At 41.6% G+C, this 16,196-nt stretch overlaps 1 protein-coding gene across 1 annotated transcript in view; it reads left to right on the plus strand.

Annotated features, from left to right (window-relative positions):
• LOC311306992 (uncharacterized protein) overlaps positions 1-16,196 on the plus strand; it is a 363,786-nt gene that overhangs the window by 239,860 nt on the left and 107,730 nt on the right. The gene's annotated exons all lie outside the window — the stretch shown is intronic.

Below are 16,196 nucleotides of genomic sequence, written 5' to 3' on the forward strand. Positions count from 1 at the left end.
TTCTTTCTCATTATTTGGCTCATTGGGAGCATATACAGGTTGAACAGGAGTGGTGCAAGAATTGAGCCTTGAGGGACTCCGCATGTCATGGATGTGCACTCAGACTTATGGTCTCCTATACTCACATAATAACCTCTCCCATCTAAGTATGACCTGAACCATTTTAGGACTATCCCAGAAATCCCCACCCAGTTTTCCAGTCTGTCAAGAAGTATGTTATGATCGACAGTGTCAAATGCAGCACTGAGGTTGAGTAGTACCAGCACTGATAATTTGCCTGAATCAGTATTTAAGCGAATATCGTTTATTATCTTTATGAGCGCTGTCTCTGTGCTGTGGTGCGGTCGGAAACCAGATTGAAAATGGTCAAAGGATCCAATCAAGCTCAAGAATTTGTTCAGCTGATTGAAGACAACTTTTTCAATGATCTTGCCTATGAAAGGAAGATTTGAGATCGGTCTATAGTTGCTTAATATGGTCTTATCCAGATTGCTCTTTTTCAGGAGGGGCTTGACAACAGTTTGGAAAACTCCCAGAGAGAAGTGAAGCATTTACCACTTCTAGAAGATCTGCTTCTAAACTGTTTAACACACTTTTGAAAAAAGATGTGGGAAGTGTGTCGAGAGCGCAGGTTGATGTTTTAAGGTGCTGTACGGTTTCTTCCAAAATGTTGCCATTAATTTCTTTGAAGTCAGACATAGTAACTACTTTCTCAGGTGGTCTGATCTGTCTGACCCCAGTGCAACTCAAGGATGTGCTGATCACCTTTCTGATATTATTGATTTTCTCAGAGAAGAAAGAAGCAAACTCACTGCACTTGCTGTCTGAGAGCATTTCACTGGGAATCTGGCTTGGGGGGTTTGTCAGTCTCTCTACAGTAGCAAAAAGAGTGCGTGTGTTGTTTAAATTGCTGTTTATAATATTTGAGAAGAAAGTCTGTCTAGCTTTGCCTAGTTCCATATTGAAATCATGAAGGCTGTCTTTGTAGATGTTATAATGGACTACAAGTTTTGTCTTCCGCCACATGCGCTCTGCTTTTCTGCATTGTCTTTTCATATTTTGCACTGTTGTTGAGTTTCTCCAAGGTGCTTTTTGTCTGCCACTCTTCTTCCTGACTTTCACAGGAGCAATATCATCAATTACACCTTTAACTTTTGAGTTAAAAGAATCAAGGAGAAAATCAACAGAGTCTGCAGATATGCTTGGTGTTAAGGATATAGCCTTCATAAATAGGACACCAGTGTTCTCATTTAAGCATCTCTTCTTGACAGACACAGATCTAGCTTCAATGGCAGGAGAGATCAATATATCAAAGAAAATACATAAATGATCAGACAGTGCTACATCCTTAATAACAATCAATGAAATGTTTAGACCCTTACTGATAAGTAAATCTAGAGTGTGTCCGCGATTGTGTGTGGGTCCATGTACATGCTGAGTCAGATCAAAAGTTTTTAAAACAGTTTTGATTTCTTTTGCCATATTGTTTTCGGCATTATCTATGTGAATGTTAAAATCTCCAGCAATGGTAAAACAGTCAAACTCTGAGGTAATTGTTGATAACAGTTCTGTAAAGTCCTCAGCGAAGGCTGGAGAGTATTTTGGAGGCCTGTAAATAATGATGAGTAAAATGCGTGGAGCACCTTTTAACACAATACCCAGATATTCGAAAGAAGGGTAATTCCCAAATGATATTTGCTTACATTGATCGATATCTTTAAAAAGAGCAGCTAGACCCCCACCTCTCTTAACAGCTCTGCAGACACTCATAAAAGTAAAGTTAGGAGGGGCTGCTTCATTGAGGATTGTTGCACTGTAGCTGTCTTCTAGCCAGGTTTCATTTAGAAGCATAAAATCTAGGTTGTTTGTGGTTATTAAGTCGTTAACTAGAAGTGATTTATTTTTAAGTGAACGAATGTTTAAAAGTGCTAACTTAACAGTCTTACTTTTTGTCCCCACATCAATCTTACTTTCACATGTAATAGGCAGCAGATTAGATGGGTTTGCTGTACGGCTATTGAAGGCCTTAGACTTTCTATCTTGTAACAGAACAGCAATAGAGAAAGATACAGGCACACTGGGTTCCCGCTTGTTTTGTAAACATTTGAGAAAGTTACTGTTATCAGAGCGGGCACCCGACACATATCACTGAGAGCTGGTATCAGTTGTTTTTGGTTCACCTCGAGCAGACGGAGGAGGGTGTGGGCCCTGGCGTTGTGGCAGAGGCCGAAGAGCTCTCACAGGAGGGGGAGGGCGAGCTGGGCCTGCAGGCTTTGGTGGCAGCGGTGCCTGTCGTTTTTTGGTTGTTATCTGGGGGCTTGCAGCAAAAGAGTGGGATAGTTTGGTTCCAGCATACACCAGTTCTTCCATTTTCTGTGAGAAGCACAGTAGTGGCGTTGCTGGGGAGAGGGAAAAAGTGTCTGGTGAAAGGGGCTGTTGCTCTGGTGTTATAGGAGGCTGTGATATGCTGTCCTGGCTTCCCTAGCTGTTTTCCAGGAAGTCGTCCTTGGGTGCTGAATCTTCAAGCAGCTCTAATATGTCTGTCTGTGGTGAGCTCTGTGGGCAGGGCTCAGCTGAGATTGAGTCCGTGAGCAGAGATTGTTGTGGCGGAGTGGTGTTATCATTGTCCTTGTGTGATATGTCAACCGCATGTCCATTTTGCTGCTGAAGTGAAGTCCCGTGGTCATTCATACTGTGTCCAGGTGTGTGTGTGCCGTTCAGATTGAGTGGATTGGCACACATTGCAGAAGGATGATTGAGGGAGAAGTAGAAATTGTCCTTTAACACTCTTGAACCAAGTTTGTTTGGGTGATGGCCATCCCGATGAAAAAGTTGTCTCTGACTCCAGAAAAGATTGAAATTGTCAATGAAGTTTACTCCTTTTATATTGCAGGTTTTTTTGCAGCCATGTATTTATCCCAAGCAACCGTGAAAACCTGTTTGTTCCTCTTGCTGGGAGTGGTCCACTGATGAATGTTTGAACTTTCAGTCTTTTAAGTGTTTCAAAAAGTTCATTGAAATCCTTCTTAAGGAGTTCTGACTGCTCTTTATGAATATCATTCTCCCCCACATGAATTATGAGTCGATTTGCAGTCTTATGTTTCATCAGAATGTTCTGAAGTTCCCTGTTTATATCAGAAGTTGTTGCTTGTGGAAGGCAGCACGTAGTTGTATCCCTGCTTCTAATGTTTCTGATTATGGAGTCCCCCACTATCAGAGTCCTGGGCCCGGCTGCGCTCTGAGCTGAGTGCCGCTGTCTGCTCGACCTTGAGCGCCAGTTAGCATCAGTGTTAGCTACTGGCCCATTCAGTCTGTTTTTGATCACATTCATCACATTTGGGGATTCCTCATTTACATTCATTAGTACTTCAAATCTGTTCTCAAGATGTATAGGCAGTGGTAGGAGACCAGTGTTTGCAATTCTTGTCAGAGCTGTATCTGGGGTAGAGCATGCTACTGCGGCAATATGTGAGGCTCGTGACAATCTGATGTCTCGAGTGCCTTTGGGTCTCGCTCCCTGTATGTGCCATCTATTTGTAAGTCGATCGGCTTGTTTCTCTACCTGTCGAGGAGCACTAGTTTCATGGGACTCCCTGTCCATGACGAAGCTCTGTTGTGTGCTCCGTCTGGTTTGGTGGTCCCGTTAGTAACTTTGTTTCAAGAACTGCAATCCTTTGTAAAAGTCTGTGGCAGTTAGTGCAGCAAGTAGATTCTTGAACCTGAAGAGGCATTTTCTCTCTTATCCTGAATGTAGGCAGTTGTGTTTTCCTTTCCCGGAATGTAAGCTGGTCGGGTAAAAGAATTCTGCGTTTTTGTAGTAATCCAAACTTTGTTGTCTGAGCACTGTGCTGTTTGCTGAAGATAAAATTAGGTGATAAAAGGAAATAAAATATAAAAATATAGGAGATAAAATGTAAAAGCGATAGAGCAAAGCGCGGAGCAGTAAGCAAGAGCGTCCGAACAGTAGCTGAGTCAGGAAATCTCCGGCCTCAACAGTAGCTGAGTCAGGAAATGTAGTCTCCTCGCTCCCCTCAGGAACCTGATGATCAGGTCGTGCTTCCCCAGAGACTTACCTTCAACTGCATCGTGATGTGCGGCAATAGCGGCAACATACACTTTCAGGGTGGAGGGAGACAGCCTTCGCTCCAACCCTTCTTGCAGGAAGGAAAGCACAACACTGATCGGGCATTTCGTGGGTTCTTGCTGTTTAGAAGAACACCAGTTGACGAAGAGGTTCCACTTCAATGCATGGGCATGTCTCGTGGACGATGCTCTAGCGGAAGTGATGGTAGCCACCACCGCTGGTGGTAGGGTACTCAAACCTACCTCCTCCCGTCCAGGAGCCACACGTGGAGGTTCCAAAGATCGGGACGAGGGTGCCAAGGGGTGCCCCGTCCCTGAGAAAGCAGGTCCTTCCTCAGAGGAATTGGCCAGGGAGGTGCTGTCGCGAGGAGAACTAGTTCTGGGAACCAGGTGCGGTTGTGCCAATACGGGGCAACCAATATTACCTGCTCCTCGTCCTCCCTGATCTTGCGCAAAGTCTGCACAAGGAGGCTCACTGGGGGAAACGCATACTTGTGTAGGCCCTGCGGCCAGCTGTGTGCCAGTGCATCCGTGCTGAGCGTGCCCTCGGACAGGGAATAAAACAGGTCGCAGTGGGACGAGTCGTGGGTTACAGCTTACACGTTGAGTGTGAAGATGGCGGCAGCTAGCGGGACAGGTGCGTTAGGAGCTTTCCTGGCGCTTTTAGTTTTTGGAGTTATTTTAAACTTGGCAGATTCGGGACCGTTTGTAAATATAAAGCAAGTTTCCCAAAATATAACAGTGTACAGTGAAACAACGTTATTAAAGCATTTCGGACATGTAAAGCATATTTTAATGCAAGCATTTGTAAACTCTGCGGCCGGCCGGGATCAACACAAGCGAAGTAATGCAGTCCAGGGCAAACGCCAAAGTGACAGTGGGATCATTATCACACTTTTCCTTGTTGCTGTCCTGAGATGTGCACCCGTGCCCAGGTCCGATTTCCCGTGGTGCCAGCTGCAAGGACGCTAGGAGCATTATCCCTGCTTCTCAGGGGCTGGGGCTCACTCGACATCGGCCGGGAGGTGGATCTATCGGTGGCGGGGAGCAGAGATCTCTGACAAAGAGGGCTGTGAGGTCAGGCTTGGTGAGCACCGAAGGCCATCTGTCGGTGTGTTGATCGACAACAACAGAGTTTTCACCGTTAAGGAGCAAACATCTATTTCCTTGCCCTACGTTTCTGACCCTACTGGATCATATCGTCCTGACGTCATGGTAACTGGTCATTGCGCTCAAGGTAAGCGTGAAAATCTGCACGGTACAACCCACAGTACATTCAAAAGCAACATAAACCCTGCTCTGAAAAAACATCGCAAACTGAACTTTTTTTTAAAACCGTCAATCACTATCGACTGATCTGGGATCTACAACTCAAACCTAGGGGTCTCTTTGGAGGGCATATGAACATCCGTCGCCTCACCCCAAAGTCTGAACAAGTACATCATCTTCTCACTAACTCCAACTTAGACTTTTTAGGCCTGTCTGAATCGTGGTTACACAACATCTGCTGCATTACATGTACCAGGGTATAATATCTTTAGACGGGACAGATCTGAGGGAAGAGGGGGAGGGGTCATGATTTACATAAAAGATCACATCAACTGTCATCAGATATGTTGGCCTCTTGACCATGATTTGGAGTGTATTGGGTTGAATATAGTGGTCTCATCTGAAATGTCTTTTGTGCTCATTGTTGTATATCGTCCACCCTCCTCTAATGACTTTTATATCACTTTTAAAAAGCTACTTCAAACTTGTGATTTTAAAACCGAGGTAATACTACTTGGTGATCTAAACTGTAACTGGCTAAATAAGACTAATCACAGACTGATTAAGCAGATCACAGACAGTCTGGATTTTACCCAATTGTTGGAAGGTCCTACTAGAATAACCACATCATCTCAGACACAGATGGATTCAATATTCAGTAACAAGTCTGAATGAATTGTAAAAACATTTAATTTTATTACTGGACTGTCTGACCATAATCTGACATTACTGTCAAGAAAACTTACACAAAAAAAAAAACACTTTCATCAGTGATGGGAATTAGCTACAGGCTTAGAAATCAGTTAGAGTTGAACCTGAATGGTAAATTAATACAAGATCCAGCACAAATAGCTGTAGCCTTTAATGAATATTTTATCAATTCTGTGGATGAAATCACACATAATTTTCCCATAACAAATGGAGATATTGTCAAAATAGATGAAAGCAAGCCTTCTTTTAGCATTCAACCTATCTCTGAAATTAAAACCCAGTCAATCATTAATTCTCTTAAAATCTCAACAGCAAAAGATATTTATGGAATGGATTCTAAAATGCTTAAATCCCTGAATGAACATCTAGCCTACCCTATCACATAAATTGTTAACCAGTCAGTATTAGAGGGGATATTTCCAACTACCTGGAAGACTGCAATTGTAACTCCCATATTTAAGTCAAATGACCCTCTGAACATAGTTAACTACCGCCCAATCAGTATTCTACCTGTGGTTTCCAAGGTTGCTGAAAAATGTGTATCAGAGCAGCTTGTCTCTTTTTTTAATAATAGTCAATTTACTCTTCATCCGATGCAGTTTGGCTTCAGGGCCAATCACTCTGCAGAAACAGCTAACTGTTTCTTTTTTGAGACTGTTCGAGCAATGGTTGACAAGGGAGGTGTTGTTGGCGCTGTGTTTTTAGACCTTTGTAAAGCTTTTGACACAGTCAACCATCAGGTCCTTATTGCCAAACTCTCTACTTTGAATTTTTCCCCTTCTGCAATCAAATGGATTGAGTCATATTTAACTGGTAGAACTCAATATGTTTCTGTGAACAACCATTGTTCATTAGCTCTTAATCTATGCACAGGGGTACCACAAGGATCGATACTTGGCCCGCTTTTGTTTAGTCTATATATCAATGATCTGCCATCAGTTTGCCCTGATATTAATACACTAATGTATGCAGACGACACTGTAATTTATGTGCATGCCAAGACAAAACATCTGGCTGCTGCCAAACTGACCATAGCTATGGATCAGATCACCAATTGGCTAAATCGTTCATGCCTTCAACTAAATGTAGATAAAACTGTGGGAATGTTTTTCACTAAGAGACAATGTAACATTGTGTCAAATATAACGATTTCAGGTCAAAACATTAGTATTGTGGCACAATTTAAGTATTTGGGCATTATTATTGACTCTAATCTTTCTTTTAAAGCACATATTAAGAAAGTATGCAATAGGGTCAAGTTTAGCTTAGCTAATTTTAGATATATTAGAAATGCACTTACTTTTAATTCTACCAAATTATTTATGGATTCCATGATTATGTCACATCTAACATATTGTCTGACAAGCTGGGGACAAACTAACAGTTTATCACTAAAGCCATTAGCAATTCTTTATAAAAAAACTCTTAAAGTTCTGGACCAGAAGCCTAACAGTTCACATCATTGCATTATTCTTAATAAGCATAAACTGCTAAGCTGGGAAGATCATAGATATCATATAATAAAGGCTAGATGTCTCGTGCGCACTGCTGGCCAATGGAGGCCATCTTACTGGCCATCTTACCACTGGGTGCTCGCTCACTTGTAACATGGTGCATGTACTTTTAAATAACCATAACTTGCTAAATTTTCTACCGATTTTCAAACGGTTTGGTTTGTTATAAACGTCAGAGATGTAGTTATGACACTGCATTCATATGAATAATTATAACAATGGACTTCCATATGAAAGAATTATAGCCACGTTAATAACGTTTGTAAGAAACCAAACCGTTTGTAAATCCGTCAAGATTTCAGCGAGATAAGAGGATTTGTGTGCGTGCTGATCACTCACCTTAATTCACAGCTTCCCAGTGGCAAGATGGCCGCCGGTGATGCCGGAAGTGACTCCACCTTAAGACATCTAGCCTTTATATAGATATCTATGGGGAAGATGTAATCAAATACAAAAATATCTGTCTGGTCTACAAAATTTTGCATAATACCGCTCCTGCTCCTTTTAATTCATGTATAATCCAACGTAATAAGCAGTCAGATCACCAGAAGCACCACACGAGGTGACCTTCTAATCCCATTCAGAAAAAGCACATTTGGTCAATTATCATTTTCTGTTACAGCAGTACAAAACTGGAACTCACTGCCCACTATAATCAAAGACATACATACGTATTCCACCTTTACTACACACCTTAAAAACTGGCTGTCCGACAATTATAACTGTACACATTAATCTGACAGTTGTGTTGTGTATTTGATGTGAGATGGTCATGCTGCTGCCATTAGATTTCTGCTGCCTGCCTCAATGTTAGGTCCTGTATGTGTTATTTTTAGGGCTGGGAATCGATAAAAAAAAAAAAAAAACGAATTAATTGCAAAATTTGCTGTAATTAATTGCAATTAATTGCATTTCCCCCAAGCTTGTAATCATCAATATTTAAACTTAGAATCACCTAATTATATTAAACAACACAGGGGAAAACAAGGAACAGAAAATAGCCCTATATTAAAATAATATTAAACATCAATATATTATTCTTTTCAATAATCAATCAACATAATCAATTTAACAGATTTTTTTTTTGTCACACAGGAGCAAGAGATTGAGATCATAAACCTTGTTTTGGCCAATAATGCAATCAAACTTAGAGAAATTCAAGCCCTTATTGTCAATGATCACCCAATTTTCAATTATGTCCAACAGGTCTCTCCGTCAAAAATAGCCTGTATCCTTAAAAAACATCAAGTTCTGATGAAACAACTGTATAAAGTGCCATTTGAAAGAAATTTAGACAGGGTGAAAGTCCTGTGGCGTGAATATGTGGTGGTACGTTTTGTTCACAGACTGTAGTATCGTGTACTGCACACATAACCTTTTTACTGTACATGTAATTTTACTGTATAGCAGACCTACAGTATATTGATCTACACAATGTGATCTTTTGCTGTATTTCAGAGAGTTTGCAAATGGATGTGGAGGAAGTCCTGCATGAGTTTATATAAATTGATGAGGCTAGATTTAACCTGACAAGAGTGAGAAGAAGAGGAAGAAACATCATTGGCCACTGGGCTATTGTCAATGTACAAGGGCAACATGGCGGTAACATTACCCTTTGTGCTGCCATTACACAGAATGGGGTCCTCTACCGCTATGCCAACTTGGGTCCTTACAACACTGACCTCATTCTTACATTTTTAGACAGATTACACAATATTATCACAACAGCAAACCAAAGGGACTAGATGCAATACATTGTCGTCTGGGACAATGTAGCTTTCCATCATTCTGCTCTGGCCCAAAACTGGTTTCATCAACACCCACAATTTACAGTTAAATACAGTTAAAGTTTTATGATCTCCGGCCCTATGTCCAGATGCCCCTCATTCAAGCAGCATCCATACAAGGGTGGATTTGTCACTCCAAAAGATTCTTCCCACGTTGCCTTGCAAATGAAAATATAGCCTGTGATGTTGACAAGGCCCTGGGGGGTCGGTACTGAACTGGATATGTAATTTATGTTACAGTAGTTCAGTAATACTGTATGAAAACTGGAAAATGTTTTGTTATGAATGTTTTGTTGAAATGTTCAGTATTGACTCTAAGTTTCCATCCACTTGTCAATCGAATTATCTGAAGTTCGGTAAAAAAACTCATGCGGATAAAGCTGGTGAAAGTGTTGATCCAACGGCTTTAAAGCGAATAAAAACCTGTGAGTAATGACGTCACATGCTGTTTTGCGATCAAATTGGTATATCGAATTAATTTGAGACATTTTAAGGTGTTTCCATTCATTTTCGCACTGAATCGCACTACATTCAAGCAAACATTTGCGAACAAAGTTTTGCAAGACAAAATGGATCGCGCAATCTACCAACAAATGATCAATATTGCACAAGTTTTAATAGTGCTTAGAGTCCTGCACGGGTCCATTTTTGGAGACCCGCCCCTGCCCGTACCCGCAAAGTTCAGCACCAGATCTGACCCGTCACCCGTGATAATATCAAAATTAAATCCGCACCCGCCGCGCCCAGACCCATTAATATTTGGCCTGTTACCGACCCGTGCCCACGATAAATGACACACAAGCTAAAATCATTCCAATTAAAGTGCTTTATTTTTTATCTCGCATATCTCTCTACATCACAATAACCTCATGAATGGGCTAATGAGCGCTAAAGTGCGCTTTGTTTTGCGCCATTCAAGTAGCCTAGGCTTTTTACAAAAACAAACTTAATAAAGTGGTCAAAATCACGTCTGCCCACTCCATTTGTCTCCCGATATTCGGGATCATCTTATCTTATTCATGCTTTTGACTTTTCATATAATCAACATGAAATTTTTAAATATATATATTATTTTATTTAAACATGAATATGAAACTAAATCGTTTTTTAATGACTGGGCTACAACACATAGACTAGGCCTTTTAGCCTGCCCTACAGTACAGAGAAATTTAATGTCGGAGAATTGCCGGTGAGCATGTGGGGGGAGAGATCAATGTTATTTTGCTTGATATACCAATTCTTAATATTTGGTGTTTTAAATGCCTGTTTGATGTCTCTGTGAAAGTTTTAATTGTAGGTTCGTGGCCAGAGTGTCGCGATTTCGGTTTCATTTCGCATAGCCTACAGCCCTTAATCTGACGCCACGGGTTATTATTTAAAAGAAAGAGCGTAGGCTATGTTTGTATGTAGGCCTATATATGGGCAATTTATATACACAATACTTAGCCTACTAAAATATAATTAATATCATTTTATTGCTTTTGCAATAGTTGTTTGAAGAGTAAAAAAAAAAAAGTTTACAAGTTTACAACCAGCAAGTCGGTAGGACTAAAAGGGGGAAAAATAATTAATTGGGTCGGTCCTAAATTGACAGCGTCGGTCGGGTTACGACAAACAAGAATATTTTTAAGGATGGCCTGATTAAAACACATATTTGCGTATCTGTAATGGTAATTTAGACATACAAATATTGCACATATTGTTCATCCGCTGCAAGGAGTTCATTATCCGCTCGCATCCCCGCCCGTGAATTTTAGGAATGTCACAATCCACCCGTTTTAGCCACTTTTATGCGGGTACCCGACCCGTTGCAGGACTCTAATAGTACTTACTGTATGTGCCAGCTGATAGCGACATTATTTGACTATTATGGCATTTCTTAGATTTTTGCTATCTAAAATAGCCGTTTTATTTTTATGGTAAATTAAATTCAAAAAGTATCTCGTCTCCTCGTTTGTCCACTTCTGTCTTTGTTGACACCCGAAATGTGTGCAAACCATACACAGTATATAAGAGGTGCAAACAGAGCGGAAATACTGGGCGGAAATTAACAAAAACTTCTTCTTCTATGTTTTGTGGCGGGTTGCAACCATAAAATGACCTAAAACTTAATCGCAATTCATTATTTATTCGGCAAATAACGTTTCCATCAGCGTTTATCGCATAAGCCGTTTATCGATCAAGATAAAATCCGATGAGACCGAACGTATTTCATTTGAGTCAATATTCATGAAATTCAATCGAATTTTACTGTTTCCATAAGGCATTTTTCATTCGAAATCACTTAATTCGGATAAAAACGTTTTGATGGAAACATAGCTACTGACTATTTACTGATATTTTCAGTGATCTGGTGTTGGTGAATTTATTTTTACACTTTCTCTGTGTAAATGCTAAAAGTGTTTTAGGTTGAGCACAGGAGTGTTTAACTGATTAAAACAGAATCAGGCCATATGATGGTTGTGTTTATGTTATGATAACAAAATAAGGTTTTTATAAGACATTTTATATTTTTGACAAAAGTGTTCCATTTTGCAAATGATTTGAGGTGTTGTGCTACTTTGGTGTAGTGTTGTGCTAATTGTGTGAAGGGGTTTGAAAAACCGGGCCCTGTGCTTAAGCAATTGAAAAAAAACTTAAGCACACTCACTCACACACACACCACACATTCCTTAAAATGTTTACAAATACAATAAGCACACACACACATACACACACACACACACACACACACACACGCACGCGCGTTCCTTAAAATGTTTATAAACAAATTAAGCATTAAAGCACATTCACACTCACACACACACGTTGTGTTTCCATGTTTTATGGGGATTTTCCATAGAAATAATGATTTTTATACTGTACAAACTCTATAATCAATCCCCTTATCCTAACTGGTGTAATTTCACAATGTGAACTAATGAATATTTGTATATATTTCATATTGACAGCATTATGTTATTTATTTTTTAAGTGTCATGTTTATCTCTGGATATAGGCTTAATGTGTGTCATTGTTCTCTACAGGTTGATGAAGTGTGGTGTGACAAATGAAGGTTGTGTTGCTCTGGCTTCAGCTCTGAGATCAAACCCCTCATACCTGAGAGAACTGATTCTGTCTGAGAATAAACTAGGAGATTCAGGAGTGAAGCTGCTGAAGGATCTGAGGGATGATCCACATTATAAACTGAAGACACTACGGTAAGAATATTTTTTAAAGATTTTCATCATCATATTTTCATTTAAAATTCAAATTTTACTCACTAGAAATGTAAGTAAATTGTACAAGGTTCAGTAACACCACGTGTGTGTATGTGTGTGTGTGTGTGTGTGTGTGTGTGTGTGAATATTCTGAGATCATCAGATAATGAGTCTTAAATTCAGATTAAGTTTCTGTAGGTCTGAATTTTAAACTGTGTTTAATATGAGTTTAATTCTGCTCATACTGCTGTGACTGATTGTGAAAATAATATAAATGTTATTTTCAGCTTTTCCCCTTTAACTGTCTCTATAGGCATCTTTACACAGCTGAGTTAAGGCTGCTCTAAAGCGGCTCTGTGTCTGCTCAAAGTTCTGTGTAAAGAAACAATGCTGCATAAAAGCAGACTTAAAATATGACGGGTCTGACCCACCTCAGCTCCTAGTATCATAGATGATTCTGATATTGTTTTGATTCAGTGTAAATGAACGCAATCTTGTGCCGCTCTAAACTACGTCATTGTCATGACAACCAAACGCGCGGCGCGAGAATCAAGTAGCGGAAGACTAAACCTATACGCCTAGCTCCATATTGTTTTAGCCAAATTAAAAAAAATGTCAGCCAACAAGGGACAATAAAGTAAAAGTGTCCGGTACTCACATCGTGAAGCAAACCACCAAAATAACAGAGTCGTCGACGAGTGTAATCAATTGGCTTTTGCCGTTTGTAATCTTCCTTTGAAGAGACTGGCAGATCAACGCGCCGCTACATTTCTCTCAGATACGCTAAATGCTTATTCAGCATCACTGTGTTATATTATATTCCAAAAATCATCTTTGACCTCATATTTCACCTACACATGACCTGCCTGAAACGCTAACGATAGCAGAATTGTTCTTTCTGGCTCTTTGAAAAAAAATAAAAAATTGATTGACCCGGTGTAATAATTCATAATTTCTTTGTAGCATTTGTTCCATCTGGAACAATTTTATTAAGAAATAGAAAATAGCTATCAGTACCACAGAATTATGACAAACATCAGAGCGTGAGATCGCTAAATCACACAGAGGAAATCTAAAATTATGTATTTTTATTTATCTTGAGTTTTATTTCTTTGTTTAATATTTAATTACTTTTAAATTAATTTATAACACTTTGTTAAAACCGTAGTTTTAAAATAGTAATGTTCAAAGTATTATTTCCCGCGATTTTAATTGCTGTGTAAATGCATTTATGTTCTCCGCGTCAGAGAAGCAATAAACATTCTGTGTTCATTTTGTGATTTTATGCCGCTTCAGATTTGGTTTCTGTGTAAAGATGCCTTATGTGTGTGATAATCTGAGATTTGGGTTGTTATTAACTGATATTAAATGTGTAGTGAGTGTAATGATAATTTCTGGTGGTTCTGTATCAGCTGTCCGTTGTGTGAAACTGACCTTCCCTTTCAGTCGGGTAACATTCGACTTAGTCAATCGTACCGACTGATGGGATCACGCCAGGGAGCCAGATGTCTTCAATATAGTATACAAATCAAGCCAAATGAGCTTTGGCAGGTGCGCAATCCACGCCCCGCCCTGCAGCGCGGGTATAACAGGGAAGTGGATGCACCCACCATTCATTCTTTTCGCTTCGGAGCCGATCGGTGTTATGTCGATATCTCTGAAAGTGTACTTTAATAACAAGCCTGTGTGTGTCTGCACTTCTGTTGGAAGCTCTCCCAGTGCTGACGTTACAGCGTGTGGCAGCGGTGATCGCGAGCTTCTGAATCTCTTAACTGCTGTTCTCACAGCAACCTTTGTGTTGGTTGGCTGACGGTCGGTTTAAGGGCGAGGAAAGTGAGTGCTTCCCCGTCAGTGTCGCCGCGGATATCCCTGTGTGCTCCAGCACTGGTGAAGGGCGTCATTCCAAGGAAGTTAACATGGGTGAGTTTTTCATCTTTCTTCTCCGGAAGAAGGATGTTTTTCCACCTGTGCGCTGCTGGATATGGTCGTTCCCTAGCCCTCTGTGATGGTCAAAATTTCTGTGTCGCGTGTTTGGGCATACAACACGCTGAGGCAGCTTTTGTGGATGGTGCATGTTTTCTGTGTGAAAATATGTCTATCTCGGTGTTGAAATCTAGACTCTCGTTCGCTCGCGAATGTAGAGTCCCTAATTTTGCGCCACTCCCTCGCGGGTTGTGTGAGTCAGGTGATCACAGAGTTGTGTTTGAGGCTCCGCCCGGAGATTATTCCCCATGGACTTATCACAACTCCTTCACATTGATACCTTTGGATTCTAGTGTTGAGCACACTGATTCATCTGTAATGGGTGAATTAGACGTTCCATTGGAAACTCAACAGGGGGATAGGTTGCCGACCACTACATTTGAGGGCGAGCTGTATACTGTTGGGGACGATTCCCCCGTGCTGTCCCCCCTGGGTTGTACAGCATGGCCTGAGTCAGATCCACAGTCATCAGCTATGCTGAAACGGGCCGCCGAGGCTGTCAGGCTCGAGTGGAATCCTCCGCCCGGGCCCGCTCAGTCTCGGCTGGATGATTGGTTTCTTGGAGCGGGTCGGGCTCTGCCCACCGTTCCAGTACCTTTCTTTCCCGAGATGCATGAATTGATGCCCAGTTGATGCTGAACTGCTTGGATACGTTCAAGAGCAGGAAGGTGGTTCCACTGAAATACTTTCAGAGGCTCCTGGGGTATATGGCTTCCGCAGCGGCAGTCACGCCGCTGGGGTTGTTACATATGAGACCACTTTAGCATTGGCTTCTTGGCCGGGTCCCATGGAGGGCATGGAAAGATGGCAGGTTCCCGGTTGCGATTTCTCAAACTTACCGGAAAACCTTCCAACCTTGGTCAGATGCTGTGTTACTCCGGTCCGGTGTGTCCATGATACAAGCGTTCAGGCATGCGGTGGTGTTCACAGATGCCTCCAAGGCAGGTTGGGGGGCCATGCACGACGGGTATGCCGTAGCAGGATGCTGGACAGGTCCTCAGCTGCATTGGCATATCAATTGCCTCGAGTTGTCAGCGGTACTACCTGCTTTGAGATGCCTCAAAACGCCGCTGCTCGGCAAGTATGTACTGGTCAGATACCACATACAATTCCACGACCGTGTCGTACATCAATCTCCTCCTTTGGTGGAGTCAGAAGCATCTGGGGTCGCTTCGTGCCATTCATATTCCCGGTCTGCTCAATCGTGGCGCCGACAGGCTCTCACAACAGCAAATAAAGCCTACGGAATGGCGACCCCACCCCCAGTCGGTTCAGCTGATCTGGGATCGTTTCGGGGCCACACAGGAAGACCTGTTTGCCTCTCCAGAAACGACCCACTGCCAGTTGTTTTATTCACTAACCAAGGACTCTCTCAGTGTGGATGCACTGGCACACAGCTGTCCGACGGGTCTACGCAAGTATGCGTTTCCCCCGGTGAGCCTAATTCCACTGTTACTGTGCAGAGTCAGGGAGGAAGAGGAGCAGGTCTTGCTAGTTGCCCCTTATTGGCCCAACCGGACCTGGTTCTCCGAACTCATACTCCTCTCTTCAGCAGGAGGACCTTCTCTCTCAGGGGCAGGGCACCATTTGGCACCCACGTCCAGACCTGTGGAGACTCCAGGTCTGGTCCCTGGACGGGAAGTGGAGGT

The sequence above is a fragment of the Rutilus rutilus genome, assembly GCF_951802725.1.
Source record: "Rutilus rutilus genome assembly, chromosome: 17".
Taxonomy (NCBI): domain Eukaryota; kingdom Metazoa; phylum Chordata; class Actinopteri; order Cypriniformes; family Leuciscidae; genus Rutilus; species Rutilus rutilus.